At 46.6% G+C, this 13566-nt stretch overlaps 1 long non-coding RNA gene across 1 annotated transcript; it reads left to right on the top strand.

Moving 5' to 3' along the window:
• The first annotated feature begins 687 nt into the window (after window positions 1–687).
• On the top strand, window positions 688–13302 carry LOC140848652 (uncharacterized). Its single transcript, XR_012129747.1, has 3 exons — window positions 688–1764; window positions 11233–11298; window positions 12679–13302. It is a non-coding gene; the product is annotated as an uncharacterized lncRNA (long non-coding RNA).
• The last annotated feature ends 264 nt before the right edge of the window (window positions 13303–13566 follow it).

Genomic DNA, 13566 nt, shown 5'->3' with positions numbered 1-13566 from the left:
GCTCAACACCACACAGCATTAAGTGGCAGCACTGGGATGTGAAACCAGCTTCTCCAGCCCCACACTCCGCATTCTTAGGCACTGCTTTACAAGATTCATTCATTCATCAATGCCTACCATGGACCTGCTATTCACTGAAACCCTGCTGTACCCAGCCCTCCTCACACAAGCCCTGGGGTGTATGTAGTCTCCTGGGAGGCTGCCTTTCTCTGAAGCTTGCAGCCTCTCATCTGAAACAGCAGGGGGACAGTAGGGTGGACAGAAGGGGACAGAAAACATCCTAGGGACAATGACCAGCAGTCAGCTGACCCTTGCCTTGGGGGCTGGAGTATTCTCATCCCAGGGGAAACTACCATCTGGAGTTTCAAAATGCTTTTGGGCATCAGCCAAAAATACTGTTTTACTCCCAAGTGACCTGTTGTCATCTTTCTGATCTTCTAGATCTTTTTTCTAGACCTCTCTCCTTCCTAAAGGGCAGCAATGGCAAGACTTTCCCGGCTTAACTTCAGGTGAGTAGCGAGTCAGGCCATTTGTGACGAAGCTGAAGAGAATTAGTAGCAGAAGCCTGTCTTGGAGGCCTTGCTTGTACCTGGCTTCTGCAGAGAACACAGTCCCAGAAAGGCTGGGAGAGAGAAGGCTGGTTCCATACCTGAGGTTCTGGTTGCTCCATCCTAGGTTTAAACAGCACATTTTTATAAACAAGCACCCTCTGAGAACTGTACAGTAGTTCAAATCCCCAGCCTTTCAGGATAAAGCAGCAGCAAAGGGGAACCAAACATCTTAGGTCTGTGGACAGCCAGGTGGTCCCAGCCCTGTGTACTTCCGGGTCAGCTCCCATGGGAGGAAGCCAGGTCTAGGGCAAAAATGTACTAGAGTCAAACAGAAATGATGACTAGTAATTTCTCATTAGCTTCGACTCCCTGGGCTTGGGGAAAGGTGGGCCTGAAATGAGGAAGGTGGTATAAAAGCAGAAATTTGCTATGACAGGTACATTTTTTTGTCTGGATCTGAGAGACAGTTTGAGCCAAGCTTGGGTTTGAGTTACGAGAGATAACTTGGGTTTCTTTCTTCTAAAATCTCAAGCGTAATATGTTCGTTAGAGAAAATTTTCCAAACCGCTGAAGGAAATAAATAGCTGAAAATTTAAAAACTACATTATTCCACTAGTCAATATGGACATTTTAAAACTTCCAAACTATTTTCCTGTCCACAAGTGGATTTTTTCCCCCACAAAAATGGCATCACACACAAGATACCAGCTTTTGTATAAACTTGCTTTTCTTCCCCCCAAAATATCAATGGTTTTTCTTTGTTGTTGTTGTTGTTTTTAAATGACCATGTCAACAGTTCTTAGGCACACCAGGTACATTATTAATATAACCAGAAAGTATAGCCCCCAAACTCCTAGGAGATGAACACGATTAAGCACAGCAAGTTCAGGGTGGCTTATTAAGGAGATAAACTCCATCTCTTCTCGTTAAGCGTGGCTGTTAAACAGTCGAGGCCCGAGATGAAAGGGAAGTCACCTGACTGAGTCGGCGCCCACACAGGCTCCGCGCCTGCCGCCTGTTTTATTACGCGTGCAGTGTGTCAAATGCGCACCCAATGAGAAGAAGGGCTGCTTTGCCGAGGAGCGCTGCATCCCCTCCCGCCAGCCCTGCCCGGCCCGCCTCGGCCTGAAGGAGCTTGAGGCTGAAGGAAAAGTGCCTTTGGTCACAGCTCTGCACGGACCTGCCTCAGAAACCAGGAAGCTCAAAACAACAGGTGAATAGGGTGTGACTCGCCTGTCTTTGGACACCAATTTCCAGCCCTCTGAGTTTTAAAAGAAACGTATATAGGACGTCTCCTCAGTTCCACGCTAGTTGTGTGTGTGGTGGTTGCCCTCCAGGCACAGGAAATGGTGCGCTCTGGGCCCTTGGTGAGGCCAAGCACCCCCCCTCCCGTGACCTGGGCTGAAACAGCTCCCCGCTGTCCACTGCAGTGAGCTGAGCATGCGTTCCTCAGCCCTTGTCCTTTCCAGTGAAGAAACCCAGTTGCCTGGTGCAACGTCAAACTTTGCAAGGCCGTAAATGACCTATAAAAATCCTAAGACAGAATGCTCAGGAAGGAGGAAACACTAATTAAGGAAATCCTGAATGTCCTAGACCTGCTCATTAATAAGAGGGACATAATAACAGGCAAAATGGAGAAGCTCATAAATTCTCAATGAAGCTCCAGCCTAGCTGGGGTGCGGCCTGGCAGATGGGAACCATGGTTCACTTCTGGGGTTAATGGAACCCTGCCAGGTCCTTGGGGTTGCCCAATGCCAGGTGCAGTGTTTCCTTCCTGCCTCGCTGGGAGAGGTAAGTTTGAGGGAGGTGATCATAGCAGAGTCACCGCAGACCAGAATGATACTTGCTCTGGGCCATAGGGGGATGTGGGTCACCTGAGAGGACTAGCACTCCAGGCTTTGTCTCAGAGAGATGCTCCCAGATCAGTAAATAACATTCTCCCCCTTTCCCTCTCCCTTTCGCACATCTTCCCCTCCCTGTCATTTATCACGGGGAAACCAGGGACATGAGGAAGGAAGCAAGGACAGGACTACCTAAGGCTTCTAAAACCCTTTTCCCTCTGAGAGCTCCAGGCTGTATGTACGCTGTGATCACTATGAGCCTCCTGGCAAAACAGCAACACATTCAGCTGGAGAGAAACTCACAGAACATAGGCTCAATGAATGAATTCTACTCAGGCAACTCAGGAGATTGATTTCATTTGCTTTGCATTAAAGATCCTGTTACTATGGATCCCACAACGTGATGGCTTAATATAAGTGAAATGGAAACCCCCGGACTGAGTCCACATCTTCATGAGTCAGGATCTGGACAAAACTGGAAATGTTACATGAGGCACATCCAATACCAAGGGGTTTCCTAATGCTGGATGTCTGCTTTCATGTAGACAGAGATTTCAGGACCTTTCATCAATAAAGCCTCACAACAACACAGTGGGAAAATGGTATCTGGCCCTTATTGACCCTTTATCTGTCCCAGGCACTTACAGACACACATATTTTCTCATCTAATCCTCACGACAAACCTCAGAGGAAACCCAGGTGCAGAGAGGTGATGTGACTCCCAAGGATCACACAGCATCAGAGCCAAGAACCCAGCCCAGGGTTGTTGGGTCCCAGAGCCCAGTCTTTAAAATGTACCATTATCATCAGATGAGGGGACTCTTTGAAATGCAAACTGGGATGGAGGTTAAGATTACAGGCTACGAAGACAGAAAGACCTTAGAACCAGTCTTGGTGACTTACTTTAGGGAGGATTACTTTGCCTCCCTGAGCCTCAGTTTTCTCATCTGTCAAATGGGGGAAATAATGCCCTTTGTGAGGATTAGATGAGATATGTCATAAAGCACTTAGCACACGTAGTGAGTTAGTGAGCCAACAGTCACTGAGCTGGGAATGCCAGCTTCTGAGGACACCCAGGAGGGAGGGCTTTGGGAGGGACCCTGCAGAGCCCTTAGAGGAGCTGCAGAAAGTGGTGTTTATCATATCCACCATTTCAGTGAAACCCATAATTATAAGCCCTCCCACCACCTCTGCCCCGGGGCAGTGATAGGATCTTTGTGGCGCTCCAGGTCAAGTCTGTTCACCACACGATGGGCAGACACAGGGTGCTGCAGGAGGCGACTGGGAACAGATGGGAGGGGGCCCTCTTCTCTGAGTCAGATAGCAGGACACACCCAGAATGCACCGTGGGACCCACCCAAATGGAGAAGCTGCCACAACCCCTTTCACTGGAGATTGCCGAGTGAGATCGAAAGCCCTGGAGTTTCTGCCCGGGTTGTGTTTCTTACAACCAAGACTCATATGGAACGTGCTGAGTTGGAGCTAAGTTCATATTAAATAACAGCTCCTGTCAGTTGAATTCTTACCAGGCTCTGGGCTGGATTTTAAGTATGATTGAATTTAATGCTCATAACAGCCTGGTGGGGTGGTATCAATTGTTCATACACATATAGCAGTTACTATGTACCAGGAACTGTTCTAAACACTTCGTGCATATTAATTTATCCAATCCAGTGGGATGAGTACTGTTATTACCCCCTTTTTACAGATGGGGAAATGAGGCTCAAAGAGGTTAAGAAACCTAATTTGTTCAAGGTCACAAGGCTAGAAAGTGAGGGAACAGGTCTCAAAGCAGAGCTGTCTAGACCTAGCCACATACTTACCCCCTACCCTATGAGCTACTATTATAATCCACATTTGGCAGATGTACAAACTGAGGCTCAAACAACAATCCACAGTCAATATCAGAGCCAAGGCCTGGCACCCAAGCCCATGCTCAAATCTTTTTTTTTTTATTAAGGTATCATTGATATACAATCTTATGCTCAGGTTTCACATGAGCAACATTGTGGTTAATACATTCCCCCATATTATCAAGTCCCCCCCACCACATACTCCATTACAGTCACTGTCCATCAACAGAGTAAGATGCTGTGGAGTCACTACTTGTCTTCTCTGTGCTATACTGCCTTCCCCATGCCTCCTCTATATTATGTGCGCCAATCATAATGCCCTTAATCCCCTTACCCCTCCCTTCCGACCCACCCTCCCTACATGCTCAAATTTTGTTACCAGACTGGCCTACATCCTGACTGCAACTGGTCTCCTTTGAAGTGGACACAAATGATGCAATGGGGGACAGGGGGAGTGGGGACAGAGGTGCTATTATTCTCCCCATTTTATGGATGAGAAAAATGAGGTCCACAGAGGTGAGGTCCTGGCCCAGCCAGAGAGTGATGGGGCTGAGATCTGAACCTCTGACTCCTGCCTGAAGTCCTAGTGTGACCGTCCTTCCAGTCAAGCCGTCTGAAATTCCACTCTGAGGAATTCATTTTTTTGTGTTGTGAAGGTGTTTGGTTTTCAAATAATTTAAAAGTTATTTGTTAAACAGTGACCTTGTTCCTGGCATGGAGCTGAGTCAGGAGTTTTCAAACTTTTGTAGAGGCCCAGGGACTCCAAGGGAAGGTCCCAGGCAGGGTCTGAGGTGACCACCCAGGCAGGGGTACCTCCAGATCCCTCCCCCAGCTTTGTCAAGAACTGCTCTCCTTGTATCTGTTTTATATAGAGATGCACATACATTTTCTTTTCAGGAAAGAAGTTAATTCCTAAAAATGTTTGAAAATTACTGTGTTTGGTCCTGAAGACACAGAAATGATATGACCTGTCCCTGGCCTCAAAGAGCCATCAGGGGACAGACATACAGACAAATCACTGAAATACAGCAGTAAGAGCAGCCACCCAGGCAGGTGCAAAGTGCGGAGACAACTCAAATGAAGAAGTGTTTAGCTCTGGGGCAAAATAGAGTGCTGAGTGGTCAGGGAAGGCTTCTTGGAGGAGGGGACATTGAACCAAGTTTGCAAGGATTGGGTTCTCTGAGAGACTGAGGTGGGGAAGTGCATTCCTGATAGAGGGAACATCATGGCAAGAGCACAGAGGTGTGAAGAAAAATGGTACATATTGAGGAAGCCCTGGAATGGAAGATCTGGAGACACCAACAGGCTATTAGCAGCTAGTGGCTGATGATAGGGACTCATGGAGCAGATGACTTTTCAACTGTCATTTACATTTACTGCTAATATGCTCATTGTATCTGAGGGGTCAGAAGTCCTTTTGCTTAGTGTGCCAGATATATACTAGGCTGGGGGGCAAAGACATGAGCCAGACAAAGCTCTCTGCTCTCCAGCACCTTGACATCTGGGGTAGGGAGGGTTGTGAAGATGCAGTCCAGGCTGCTGGCCAATGAGAATTTCTTAGGGCAGATGTTGGGGGTGTGGGGCAGAGGGCAGGGGTGATCAAGAGTTAGCTATTGAAGCCCAGAGGCAGGTGAGACTGTGCATTCTAACAGGGACAACCAGGGAGGGCTTCAGAGGCACGGTGGCATCAAAGTTTGACCTGAAGGCGTGGGAGGATGGTGGTAGGCAGGGATGGGGGAACACATTCTGGGCTAAGGAAGAAACAGCAGTGGGAAAAGCCTGGAGACAGGAATGCACGGGATGTGACTAGGAAACAGGGAGCAGTTGGGCTGGGCTGGGGTGTGACATTCAGGGCAGGAAGGGAAGTGGGAAGAGGTCAGACTGGGAAGGTCTTTGGAGAAATGGGAAAGAGACAAGCAAAGGAGTCCAGACCCAGTGACAGGCAGAGGGATCTGGGCACAGTCCTGAACAGGGCACTACCCTCCTGTTTCCACCACCCTGTGGGGAGCCCACCTCCTGGAAATACCTCTAAGGAACACGAGCAGTCACAGCCCAGAGAGACAGTGTTCCATAGGGGTTAGCAGGGCAGTGCCTGGAGCCAGTTGCATGGATTCAAATCCAGATACCCTGCCAACCAGCCCTGGGACCCTGGGCAAGTTACTTTGCTTCTCAGGGGCCTCAGTTTACTCATCTGTAAGATGAGGCCAGTCATACTTATCTTTTAGGTTTGGTGTGAGCATTAAATTAGTGAATATACTCAAAAGGCACAGCACAGAGCCAGTCCCATAGCAAGTACGGCTACTATGCTCATGTGTGTTATGCTAGTTATCTATCTGCTCAGTTCACTGCTCTCCCTCTCCAGGGTGCTCAGAGGAGAAGAGCCACGTTTCCAGTTCATTCATGGGTTGCTTCACTTGAGAGCTCGATTGGTCATCCAGTTGCCAAGGAGTCTGCCTCCTCCCTCCTTTGCCTGCCCCTTCCACAAATATGTATTGAGTGTTGACTCAGTTCATTGCCTGCTTCGTTTTTCTCCCTTTTATTACATTCATTCACTCTGATATTAAGAGGCTCATTATGTTCCCAGGCTATTCATAGCTTTCTTAAAGTAAAAACATATACTGGGGAACATTTAGGAAGTTTAGATGCACTAGACTAAGCTGAAAATATCAATAACACTTTCTACCCCTTATTAAGCACATATTGGTGACAGACACTTTATTGTATCTATTCTCCACATGTTCATTGCCTTGGGGAGGTTTGGGGTGGGAAGCTTGGTTCACTCCTAGTCCCTGTTTTTTTAAACTCAGCCATTCACAGGGCACCGATCTGGGCCTGGTACTGAACTGAGCATGGGCATATTAATGAGGAGGCTGCCGTCCTTCCCTGGGTGAGCTGCCATCTTGGTCCTGATCCTGAGGCCCTTGGCTGTTAACCAGAAGCCAGCGGGATCTGTGCTGAGCAGTCTTGTGGGGAACCAAGGAGCAAGCAGTGTCCCAGGGCCACATCAGAGATGACAGGGGAGGAGAGAAGAGGAGAGGAGAGGACCATCTTTTCAAAGGGGAAATGTCCTGATTTGCTCTCATGTCATATGTCACATTACTGAGTACAGTTTTTGACAGATTATTTAAAATGGCTCCCAAGTGTAGTGCTGTCCAGTATTCCCAAGAGCAAGAAGGCTGTGGTGTGTTTTACAGGGAAAGTACGGGTGTCAGATAAGCCTTGTTCAGTCGTGAGCTATATAGTTCTGTTGGCTGTGAGGTCAGTGCTCATGAATCAACCATTTACATTAAAGTACACTTAGGCAGAAACACATAGACCAATGTTATAGGTTGATCAGTTGACAAAAACATTGTCAGAAGCTTGTAGAACTTACCCCTGAATTTCCCCTGGGAGCAGCAGTTCAGTATTCGCTAATTCAGTATTTGTGGAGACTTTATAAACCGAAACTGCGAAGAATGAGAAACAATTCTAGTAACAAAATGGGAATTCTTCATTAAAAGTACTCTTTCTCTCTCTCAAGCACACACGCACAGATATATACACACATAAATGCATATATATATACACATTTTTCTTGTCATTAAAAATGTTTTTTAATTATTCAGGAGAAAAACCAATAAAATATAGAACATCCACCTTAATTTCCCCCTCACTGCCCCTTTGACAATTGCTCTTTTCTGATTAATTTGATGGTTTCTTTACATGGTCCTTTAAAAAAATGTATCTATACAAAAATTATATATATATATATATTACATATAAAGTATATGTTAAAAGATATGCTGATTTTTTTTCTGGCCAAAATACAATGATTTTTATATCTTTTAAATCAGACTTTTATACATATTTACAATCATAGCAAAGGAATTACGCACCTATTTTGGGTTGTTTTTTTAATGAATCCACATGGGATCCTACTATATATATTATTTTGCAGTTTTCTTTTTTCAGGTAACAACAGGTTACCTGTTGTTGGCATTTCCTGTGTTTTGGTACCTACAGACCTGCTCCACTATTTTTAAGTACCTGTGTGGTGTGAGGTGTTCTTTCATTTATTTAACCATTTAGTTTGCTTCCATTTTTCATTACAAACATTTTTTTGTTCCTGACAATGCAGGTCGTAACTATATCAATGCGGGTCGTACCTGAATCAAGGGCCAATGGGCCCTTTTGTAGATGGGGCTTCCATTCCCTGCTGGAGGGCTTTTGCGGGGGAGATGGGGTGAAGACTGTTCAGGTGTTGGGGCAGAGCCAGAAACTGAGGAACTGGGAATCTCGGCAGAGTTCTGGTTACGTGTGAGAGAAACAGGTGCCCAGGAGGGCAGGGCTGGTGGAGGGCCTGGAGCCCCGCTCCCTGGCAGTGCGTGTGGTCCCATTCCTCAGGCCCTTGTGCAAACACCTGGCTTTGTCACTAGCTGAATAGGAAAGTCAGCCCCAAATTAGCACTAATGTGAGGGTGTTTAACCCTCTTGTGAGGCCCTTTGAGAAAGCACAAAAGGACTTTTTCAGCGGCTGGGCTGTCCAGCCCAAACAGGTCTGACTTGGAGACACATGCCCAGCAGGAATGCCAGGCCCCAGGAAGACTCAGGAGCTGCCCCCTTCAGGTAGCCCAGCAGCTGGAATTTTGAACACAGCTCTACGTCCTGCAGACCTGTACCCCCGAAGGGCATGGCTTGCCAGGGCCGCTGTGCCAGGAGGCAGGGTAGAGCTATGATGTCAGGGAGGTCTGGATTCCAGTTCTGACTTTCTGGCTCTGCCCTCACAGGCAGAGTCCCGGAACAAGTCCAATCCCCCTCTAAGCCTCAGTTGGCTCATCTCTAAAATGGGGGTGATAATAAGAATGGCATTAAGAGCTTCTTAAGAAAGTTAAATGAGCTGCTGCAGGGTCACCTTCTCAGGGAGGCCTTTCCTGATCAGGAATCTTAGCATTCTTCTGCTCAGCTCTACATCTCTTCCCTATTTTATTTTCCTCCCTAGCACTTATTTCCTTCTAACCTACCATATAACTGACCACTAATTTATTTCATTTATTGCCTGTTTTCCCTGACCATAAGCTGCACAAGGGCAGAGCTTGGTCATTGCTGGATCCCGAGGCTTCTGCAGTGCTGGGCACATAGCAAGTCTTTCGTAAAAGGCAGTGGGGGCTGTAGGCCCTATTTTTATTCTCAGTGTAACTCCCCAGGGCACACAGACAACCCTCTTCCTGTAGCATGGGGCCATGCTTATCAGGATCATACCCTCCTCAGCTCACAGACTAAGAAAAAGAAATATTTGGGCCCATGAGAAACCACAGCAGAGGGCTGGGCCTTGCCCCAAAGTTTTCTCTGAGTGGAGTGTGTGTGCATTTATTAGCATGAGTGGCTATGTGTTTTCCTCTCAGTGCAGGAGCCTGGTGGGGCCACATTCTCCATTGGGGCATCCTTTTCTCTCAAAATGGAGACAGGGTGTAACTGCAGTGACGTAGGCAGCCCTCTGTGCTTCACGGGGCATGTGGTGGCTTGTGTGTGGGCATGGGGCAGCGTGGGTGAGGCCCCAGGGTGCCCGCCCCAGCGGCTTCTGCTTCAGTACAGGCCTGTCTGGACCAGCTCACGCCTAATCTGACTACAGAATCAGGGAACTGATTGAACCCCAAGTTCTAGGGGAGCCCAGCCTGGGGCCCAGAACCACGAGGCACTGCTGCCTGAACTCTAAGACTCCTGCCACAGTCTCCTTGGCCTTAGCCCAACCTTGAACCCAAAAGACACCAAGTCTAGAGGCCTCACGTAGGTGTTGGAGACTTCAGATCCATGGGCCATTCCTGATTCCAAAAGGGACACTGATGTTCCTGAGCGCCGGCTAAGGTTCAGGCCTGTGCGAGGAACTGAGGCTGGAGGGCTGAGCCCGGCAGACCCAGCGCTCCTCTGTGGGGCTCTGGGTCTGGGCAGAGGAGGCGGCCATTCAACCACACAGAGGTACCTAATCACAGATGAGCCGAGGCTGAGGAGGAGAGGCATGGGGAGCCGTGGGTGCTCCTTCCGGGGCGCCTGCACCAGGCCAGGGCTCTTCCCTGCGGAAATAGCAGTTGAGCTGAGACCAGAGGATTGTGACCAAGTGGAAGGGTGGGGGTTGGCGGAGAATTGTGTCCCAGGAAGAGGGAACAGCACGTGAAAGGCAGGCCTGGAAGAAGACTGACACACAATATCATTTTGTTGAAACCCAACGATTTGAGAGGAAATGTGTTATTTTGCAGATGAGGAAGTCAAGGTCTGAGGAGTTATGTGACCTCCCCAGGATCCCACAGTTGCATCCTGAGCCCGTGGGGTTTTCCTGGAGACTCAACCTGAGTCACCCCTCCTTCCAAAAGACCTGTCCCATTTACCTGTGGAAGATGTCAAAAAGTCTCAGGGTTAGGGTTTCTAGGGCGGAAATTCATCAAGTAGCAGAGAGAGTTTGAATGGGAAGGAGGAGAAGCCTGCTTCCGAGGTCACCAGGAAGGTGGTTCCAGGATACCAACATCCTTTCCCAGCCTGTTTCCTCCTTGGAGGCTGCCCCATCTGATCTACCTCTCCTGAAATGAATCATAATGCAAAGTAGGCCAGATGCAGGAAGGTAAGTAAATAAACCAAACATGTGGCCCAATTCCCTCCTCCTGGACGAAGCAGCTCTGTAGAGTCTCCAGATGAATAGAGTGTGTCTTGTGATTTTAGTTGAATTAATCACACAGTCGATTTTCACTGTGCTATAGAATAAAGTCAGCTCGAAGTGGTAATGAAAACACTAGCGTGACTGGGCTCCTGGGAGTGAACAGAAGGTGGCATTTGGCAATTCCTGGTGAAGGCCTAAGTGAGGTGAAGGCCACTCACTGTGACTTGTTCCACATTTAATTAAAAGTTTGATGAGGTGTTCCCTTATCCCATGGTGAGCAATCACAGCTTGACTCCCTGGCTGGAGAAGGTGATACCCCTTTTGAGGAAGCTCTAACTGACATTCCCCCGTGCTCCTTGACAGGGACAGGATGACTATGATTAGGGCCTGCAAGTGCGAAGTGAAGCCCAGGCACCCACCTCTCCGCAGGTAACCGCACCCACCTGGGGGAGCATTGGGTAACCACCCATCTGCATAAACAATTTGTGCAATTCCTCATTTTCCCAGATCCCTCAATGCTTGCCAGCTGCAAACCTTGCCTGTGGTCCAGGGACCTTTGGGGAGCAGCTCAGCAAGAATGTCCAAGGGGCAAACATGACCCCCACCCAAGTTTCAGAACGGGCTCTTGTCCACTGTCTTATATCCAGGCAGGGTTGAGGAAGCTGAGGGCTCCGGAGACATTTGACAAATCACTACAGAAACAACTGCCTGAGACCGTCTAAAACAGGGCAGAGTGAGGCTAACTAACTGCCCAAGGTGTCACAGTTACACATGGCAGAGTCAGGACTGGACCCAGGCTTGGGCAGTTCCCAAAGTCCCCTCCTTCTCTTGGACCAGAATACTTATATTTGTGGTTATATACGTATGGAAAAAAGGTCTAGAAGCATGAACACCAAAGTGATTGTCCTTTCCTTGAGGGATTTTAAGGGGAGGAAGGGGGAGCTTTTACTTTCTGTTTTTTCACATTCATGTATTATTTCATTTTTTTTCTTCACAGCATTTTTTGTTTTTGTTTTTATTTTTCATTTGTTGTCGTCCCATGCTTTTATGTTCAGGGGAAAAGTGAAAAGGAACGTTTTTCACATGGTGCTCCAACTTGGCAACGTTCATTAATGGCCTTAAAAATATCCTAAGGAAATGTCACATGTAGTCAAGGAGATACCAGGTTATATTTATTCATTGCTCCTGTACCCGCTGTATTATCACCTTCCTCATGTATGACATAGTCCAAATGTGGTGCATCTGTTGTTGAAACACTGCACAGCCTTAAAGAGTAGAATGTTCAAAAAATATGCAGTGACACGGGAAGGCATTAATGATGTAGAGCTAAATATAAGAAAGAGGATATGACACAGCATGTAGCGTATGATGCCAGTTGTGTTTACAAAAATTCTATATACAGAATACTAGAAAAAATTTACCGTGTAATAGCAGGTATTTTTATTTTATTTTATTTTTACTTATTTTTTCTAAATTTTCTACAGTAATCATACATAATTTTCATAATCAGACACAAAAATAACAAAATAATTAACATTTACTAGTGTTTACTATGTGTCAGGTACTGTGCTAAGCATATTATCTCATTAATCTTCACAACAAACCTTGAGTAGGTCTAAGGGAACTAGTTAGAAATGTTTAGCAATTTGCCCATCAACACCCAACCAGTGTGTGGTAAGGCTGGGATCTGAATCCAGACAGTCTGATGGCAGAGGTCACTCTCAACCACTTTAAGTACTCTAAGTACTATTTTTCTTTAAAATAAAGATGGTGCTACAAGGGCTGCCTCGTATTTATTTTTCCCATTAGACAAGAATACCTGAAGCAGGGCCACCGTGTACAGTTGGGCAGGTTGTGGTCTGCACAAGAGAGCATGTACTCTGTCTGCTAAACTGTGAGCCTTAACAAGGAGCTGTGTATACCTGAAGAGATGCCTTTTCCTGAAAATACAAATTAAAACTTCGGTGAGATACTACTACATACCTACCAGAAACTTTAAAGAGACTGGCAACACCAGATATTGATAAGGCTGTGGAGCAACTGGAACTGTCATTCATTGTTGGTGGCAATATAATTTGATATGGCCATTTTGGAAAAGGATATATCAGTTTTTTATAGAACAAAACATATACCTCCCTTGTGATCCAGTACTTAGGCCTATACTCCTTAGTATTTGTTCAGGAGAAATAAAAACACATGTTCACAAAAATGCTTGTATGAGAGTGTTCATAGCACTTTTCTACAATAGCTCCAAACAGGAAACAGCCTGGGGGTCCATCAGTAGAACGGATAAACTGCAGTATGTCCCTACAGTAGAATACTACCCAATAAAAAGGAACAAATTACTGATATGTATAGCAACACGGATGAATTTCAAAAGCCTTACACACTATATGATTCCTTGTATAGAAACTTCTAGAACAGGAAAAATAATCTATCACAGAAAAATATCAGAACGGTGGTTACCTTGGGGCCAGGGGTGGGGGGAAGGGGAGATGGTGAGCGTGAGTACTGACTGGGAAGGAACATGAGATGAGGGAACTTTCTGGGATAATAGGAATGTTCTGTATCTCAGTAGGGTTTCATTCAGGTTACATGTATGTATGCATTTATCAAAACTCAACTGTGCACTTAAGCTTTATGCATTTCACCATACATAAATTTTATATTAAAAGGACAACAATTGTGAACAAATGT

Source organism: Manis javanica, chromosome 4 (genome assembly GCF_040802235.1).
Source record: "Manis javanica isolate MJ-LG chromosome 4, MJ_LKY, whole genome shotgun sequence".
NCBI classification, from domain to species: domain Eukaryota; kingdom Metazoa; phylum Chordata; class Mammalia; order Pholidota; family Manidae; genus Manis; species Manis javanica.
This window is presented reverse-complemented; position numbering and strand designations above follow the sequence as displayed.